The 7,075-nt window shown below is 36.9% G+C and overlaps 1 long non-coding RNA gene across 1 annotated transcript; it reads left to right on the forward strand.

Annotated features, from left to right (window-relative positions):
* Positions 1 to 991: 991 nt before the first annotated feature.
* On the forward strand, positions 992 to 1,805 carry LOC147650388 (uncharacterized). The gene is made up of 2 exons (XR_015276695.1): positions 992 to 1,023; positions 1,689 to 1,805. It is a non-coding gene; the product is annotated as an uncharacterized LOC147650388 (long non-coding RNA).
* Positions 1,806 to 7,075: the final 5,270 nt, after the last annotated feature.

Here is a 7,075-nt window from a genome sequence, read left to right on the forward strand (position 1 = left end):
GTGCTTGTGACATGGAGCATAGCATGGGAAAAAAACCCAAAACTTTGAAGAGGTCTTCCCCCTGGAGTTTTGTGCCTGGGATGAGTGCCACAATTCCTGATGGTGGGCATGAGAGTGCTGAGCTTGGCAGGCTGCTGCAGTGAGCTTTGTGGGGTGTTCTGTCTCTCTGCTCGGGCACTGCAGTCACTGATAGCTGAATTCCTTGTTCCCAACTGCTATTCAGCATTTACAGGGTCCCCCTGGCCCTAGATAGCTCCTACTCTATGAAATAATTATCGGTGCAGAGTGAGTCTTAGCTTATTTCTTGCCCATTAACTAAACTTTGGTCCCTGCTATAAAAACACTCTTTAATGAAGAATTAATTTGGCTTAGTTTGTTGTTTTGTTTAGAAGTGGTTGTTAATATATGTTGTTTTCTTCTGAGGGATCCAGTATGCACTGGGAGGGGAGGAGAAAGCTAACTTTCATGATTTGGATTTGGGTGTTAAGATTCATGACTTATTCATCTTGCTGGGCCACTGAAGATTGTAATTAAACCTGACAGCACTTTGCAGTGATTAAGTGATAAGCATTACATGGCATGCATTAAAATGAATATTTTTGTTTCTTCTTATTTTGAGATATTCAGGTCCCAGTATCTCTTAAAAAATAATTAAGAAAATGTAGATCTCACGTGATCTACGTTTTCTTCACCTCCCACTCACATGCTTAAAAGAGCAGATAATAGGCTTTCTGCACTTTAGAAATGGCTCTTTATTCAGGTCAGAGTTAATCTTACTGTAGTTAAAAATGGATTATCAGACATGGAGCCCTCCCCAACAGTGGCTGGGAGTCAGAGCTCATCTGGCAAAACTCGCCTTTTTTTTCCTTTTCTTTCTGCTGATCCCTTGGGATGATCCCCAGCTGTTCCTAGCTGTGAGCAGCAGCATGCCAATTTCAATTAACATTTCCTTTAAAACAAATGTTATCATCTGCTTTAGTGCTTGTGACGTTCCATTTCTAAGGAGGATAACAGGAGATGCAGGTGGATGGCTTTGTTGGGTACAGGACAGTGTCACTGCTTTGGTGAACATCATTAACCACTATCCAGCATTTCTTCAGGTTCCTTGTGATTGTTAAAGGTCAAACCAAGGCTGGAAGAGGGAATTCTCTGACATAAGGGCATTTCTTTTCCTTTAACATTGCTGTTAAACTCTTGGGCTGCTTTCTCATTGTGATCACCAGCCCAAGGCTTTTGAAAAGTGCTTTGCTGTTGCAGGTCTTCAGAGCTGCTGATTCCATCTCTGTGAATAAATTATGTTGTTAGATTGCTGATTTTGCCAGAGGAGAAGGCAGCAAGAAAATTTTGCTGAGTTATCCTAAATTGTGTTTTTCTCAGGCACCGGAAACGAGAAGTAATTTTGAAAATCATTTTAGGTTACCAGAATATACATTTCCCTCTGAAAACCCTCATTTAACTCTTTTAAGTCTTTAAAAATTAAGATACATACACATTTTTAAGCAAAAATCCAAGTGCTTTCTTTTGAGAATTTTGACAATTCTGAGGTTTTTCAGTTCTTCTTGTATTTGTTACTATGTGGAATCTTGTTTTTGTCTTTTCAATCTCCCTCCCAACATGACCCCTTGTAATTTTGCCTGTAATTGTTTGGCTCTTCCAATCCTGTCTTTTTTTATGACTTTTTCACCAAGCATCAAACACAGGGATGTCTTAAACAGTCGTTGTGACAATCCAAATAACTGTGTGTGCCCATGTGTTAAAAACTTGGAAAAAACAAGACAGAAAAATAAACGGTTCCTGGTCCAAAACAAGTAAGTACTGAACTTCTTCCTGACTCTTCATTGACAAGAAAGTTCCAAGTCCTTTTTGGCCTGAAATGAAAGTAATATGTTGGGAGTAGTGAAAAATGGGAAAGCCAAGACTTTCTTTTATTTTTTTTTAAGAACATAAAGAAAAGGGGGTGAGGGAGGCCACAGGCCCAAAATATGCACAGAGAGTATTTCAGTCAGATGTCACGTGCCAAATAATCCCTTATTAGTGGTTCTTGTCACTTGATAATTTTTCATGGTTATTTATGCTGCCAGAGCTCTATGGAGTGGAGTCATCATCCAGGCAGGTCCATGGTGCTGCATTGTGGACAGTGCACCTGATATTTAAATATATTTGAATTGTTTCAGAGATGGAAATCGTGGCTCTGCTGACCAGGAGCTCAGAAGCTGGAGTTGGGTGATATCCCTGTTCTGCCTGGTCCTGGAACCTGTTTTAAACAGATGCAGTTTCCTGATGCTTTGGAGAAGATTTCCTGAGCCTCTGTAATAAATAAAAAAGAGTGAAAAAAATTGAAAATAAGACAAAGTGACCAGAATTGAATCCATCTGAATTCACAATTATAAGTGGTCAAGGGTGTGTTGTTGGCTACTGAAAAAGGCTCAAGACAGCTTAAGCAGTTTTTCAAGTGGTAACTTCAAAAGATGTGCAGGTATTCAGGTGTGTTTTTTGAGAAAACATTACTCTTCAGCTTTATCTTTAGGCCTTTCTTGGTGTTTCACTGAATTTAATAAATAATTCTCGATATTTTGCTTTGTATTCTTTTTTTAAACAAAATTAGTGTCTATCTCCATTCAAGTATTCATAATTCATTTATTCTAAATTCCTTTTCAGCTACTTGAGGAAAATTGTATTTTATGTCACATTTGGAACAAGAAATGTAGAGCAGTGAGGAGTGAAGGCTGTTATCTTATTCATATGACAAAGGCATATATTATTCATACTGTAATACTCAAACTGCAGGAATTGATAGATGGGGCTTATATAGTCAACTCTCAAGCAAACTGAAAATATTTTTTTTAAAAATAAACTGCTTTCTGAGTGGTTAATTCAAAATCAGATGGATTACTGGCAAGATACGCCATGTGATTATTTTTACTGTAGGGACTCAAACTACCTGCATATATTTTCTCTACTGAGACTAGAAAGTCTTAATGCATTTATTTTTCCTTCTGTTCGGCTGATTTAAAATCTGAAAAAGAGACCAGTGGATCAATAATTTAGTGCAGTCAGATGAAAAGTGTCTTAACCTGTTGGTTCAATTGTAGGATATTATGGAGTCTTACATACTGAACAACTGCATTTCGATTGTATAATCCATATTCAAAGTAACATCTAGTGGAAGGAAAATTAGCCTTTGTGGAGGAAGTGAACACTGGTGTCTGCTCCTTTTATATTGTATATAAAATATACAACATAAAATATACAATATAAAAATTATATTGTATAGAAAACATAAAATAATACTGTGGGATTATTCCTCACTCATCCCTCACCCCACTGTGTTAGGGCTACAGTGAAATGAAAAGAAAGTTAAGTTTTTAAGAAGTTAAAAACACAAGGTTCTTAAAATTATGGCTGTCACAGAGATATTTATGAAAAACAAGATCCCAAATCAGTCTGACTAGATCTCTTAAAATATTTTCACTCAATGACCTTACTAATGATTTAGGAAGAGATTTAGAAAAGTCAGTGCTGCTCCTGCAATAAGGTACCAGGTAGAGTGAAATGAGTTTATTCCTTGTGACAGAGATCTTGTCTCATATTCACAGTGGTGACTTGGTCCCTTTGCTAGCAGAGGTTGTTTATATCTTCCTACATGGTTGAGGCTGCTTGTGTGCTGAAGTTTTTCTTCTCCTTCACAAGCAGACTGCTTGTGTACATCACAGAGGTTGTGATCACTTTTTTTGATCAGTTAGGAAATCCATTTCAGATGTTTCTTGTTTTTTCTCTGCAGTTACAGAAAAGACCAACCAAGAACTGGTCAAGTTTTTGTTTTGTGAAAAAGAATTGTTTAAAACCACATTTTTTATTTAAGTGTTGGAATATGGTATCCTTAATCTGTCTAGTGTCTGTCTAGTTCTAGATCTATTTATAAAAAGAATACAAGGAGATTATTCACTTCTCTTGTTAGTTTTATATAAAAATTTATAATCTGTGTTGTCATTTGGAAATGACATCAAATTTGGAAGCACACTATTCATGTTTCAGGAATACCCTTCTTGGTATCTGCCACTTGCCAGGGTCTTATTGTGCTGGGGTTTGAATAATTTGGTTTTCTTATGAAGGGCAAAAGCAATAAGAATGGTTCTCACTGAAACTTGTGTAACCCTGCTGCTTGTTTCAGTGATGGTACATTTAACCACTGGTTTATTACAGATGATATTCATGTGTAATTTGATCAGCCATAGCAGCCAAGGAGATGACAAGGGTGTTGTACAAACCAGTATTGATCTGTTCAGCATTTGGTTTTAAGATCCTGTGTTAACTTTGATTACAGTTGCTAAATTCCCACTTCCCTTTAATCTTTTTTTCTCTCAAGTGGAGAGCGCCTTTCTTATTTCTTAATTCTGAGAAAACTAGCCCAAAAGATGTAACTTGTAAAAAATCATAGCATACCCTGTGTTTTCTCAGCATTAAGCTCAGAGATGAACATGACTGAAAATCAATACTGTGCTTGGCCTGCAGCCTTGTCATTTATTGATCTACATGTCGTTTGTCTCCATAGAAAATGCAATTATTGCTTAAATACAATACAGTATTTTGCTAATAGGATACAAATGTCACCACTGAGTAAAAAAGGTCACACTTGCATGTAAATGATTGTCAACCCAATCCCATGCTCGTTGCTGCTGTTATTTTGAAGAAGCTGTCACGAAATGGGAGGCCTAGGTGTAATTCTGCTGGCATTAATGGGGGCTCAGCTGTTGGTTTAAGTGGCACCAGTGGCTCCAGTTCTCTGGACTTACACAGGTGCTTTGTGCTTCAGTTTTACAGAGCTCAGTCAGGTGGGATTTTCATTTTTTTTTTGGTTACAGCTTTGGAGGTATTGAGAAAAATCTTCACGTAGAAGAAATAGAGGACAAAAAGAAGTAGGAATTCAAGAAAGATTGTGGAATTTGCTGGAAGAGCTGAATGACTAATGCCATGCAGAGAAACAAACTTTCACCTCTGTTATAGGAGGATGTGGAATGGCCTTAACTCTTTAACATGATAACATGGTTATCACTTGATAACGTGCCCAGGCCTGACACACCATGTTCAGTAGGGGAACTTTAATGCTTATGAAATACATGTACCATCTTCTAATAAAGGAGAATGACCTAATTCACTTTAAAGCTTTGGGTGTCCTGAATGAAATTTCCCTTTGTGAATAAGAAATATATTGACATTAATAGCAGTACATTTATATAGAGCTTTAGGAATTTGCTTCTGTTTGCACAAAGATATTTTTTACCAGTGTGGCTAATCTAAATAATCAGGAATGTCAAGCTTTGTAATTTAATGCACCTATTTTAATATTAATTTAAATTCTAAAGAACTAGGATTTAATATCATTGGGGGTCTGTCTCTGTTGTCTATGTTGGTTAAAGACTCAATATCTATATGTTAAAAAACACTGAAAGGTGATAATTTTTGTTTCTTACCATCATTAGCTTAGCTACTTTGCTCTGAAGAAAACTCGTGGCTATTCAAGTGTCAGGAAAATCAGAGCTGTTGGTAACCATGATGTTTTTTTCTTCTCTTGGACAGCTTCCATCATTCCCTTGGCTAAAATATTTTAGTCTGTATCATGAGTAATATTGTGCTTTGTACTTCTGGCTGCCACTCTGTGCAGGAGGTGTTACCATAGCTCAGTCAGTATTTTACTGATCCAGGGACAGTCCATGGTCAAGTCCATTTCCACTGGACCTTCAGCCCAATGCCCTTTGTTCATCTGCACCTCCTGCTGCTGCTCATGGTGAGAGCAGTGCCAGGATCCCTGCAGGGCAGCAGATCTGAAACCCCTGCAGCAGGCTCAGGAAGCTGGGCCCGAGCTCCAGCTGCAGCATTTGGAATGTCAGTGGGGTGTTTTCCCTTTATTTTCTTTCTCAAAGTTGTTTGAAAGGTGGAGGTGTGAGATTTCACTGTTGAAATGAGATGTGAACCTCTATATGCAAATAATAAATATGGAAAATGATAAATTGATGGTAAGTTAATAGATAATTTCAATGTTCTGACTATGGGCCTTTGAGGGTAAGTTTATCAATATTCAGCACTCTTTCCCTAGCTTTTATAAGGTAACAGAAAAGACTCTTATTCTATTTATTCTGTGTATCTATATAAATATAGATATTATTATCTATATAAATATATATAATACAGATATTATATATCTATTTATCTTTATCCATTTATTCTATTTCCCTTCTTTTTTTTGGGGGGGGGGGGTTGGCTTTTTTTTTTTTTTTTTTTTTTTAGCTAATTCAAATCAAGGAGTAAGGTGGCTGAGAGTCTAAAGTCAGTGATTTCTTATTTTCCTCTCAAGGGTAGTATTGTTTGAGTGGCTGTGATTCTAATTGCAGCAGTATTACATGCTGTGAGAGCAGATTCAACCCACCCAGGACTTTGCATTTAGAAAGAAATAAAAAAGGAAAAAAAAACCCAAAACAAGGAACAACCCCCCTATACCCCAACTGCTTGATTTTTCCAAATAAATGCCTGTAGATATCCTGCAACACTGATTAAATGGCCAAAGTATTTTCCTTTACAGATTTGATGCCACATTCTCTTTTGAATTCAATTTCCAAATGCATGACAAGTGCTGAGAAAGGTAATTCCATGTGAAAAATATCAAATTCTTTAAGAGATTTTCATGCCAGCTGTTCTTTTTTCTAATTTTCCTAAAGGAGAACCAGTCTGGAAATACTCTCTCTAGAACTGGCTGCCAGACCGTCAGTAATGTGAAGCTGATCCAAAAAATAAAAATCAAAAATAATTCCCCCTCCCTGCAGGCAGCACATGCACACACACACACAAACCCCTCACAACTAGGCAAGTGTGAGCTTTATTCTAAGGCTTCCTTCACCAGTATCTTTTAATTATGGATATTTCAGTTGCACCTGAATTTTTTAGGGATAAGTATCTTTTCTTTCTCTTTATATATATATATATATATATATATACACCTCCTAATTATGGATAGCTATGTATCTTGAAGATCATCTCTCTGTCTCTCTGAATTGATGGCTCAATATCTCCCAAGGAAAAG

This window comes from Cyanistes caeruleus, chromosome 15 (genome assembly GCF_971803275.1).
Source record: "Cyanistes caeruleus chromosome 15, bCyaCae1.hap1.1, whole genome shotgun sequence".
NCBI lineage: Eukaryota > Metazoa > Chordata > Aves > Passeriformes > Paridae > Cyanistes > Cyanistes caeruleus.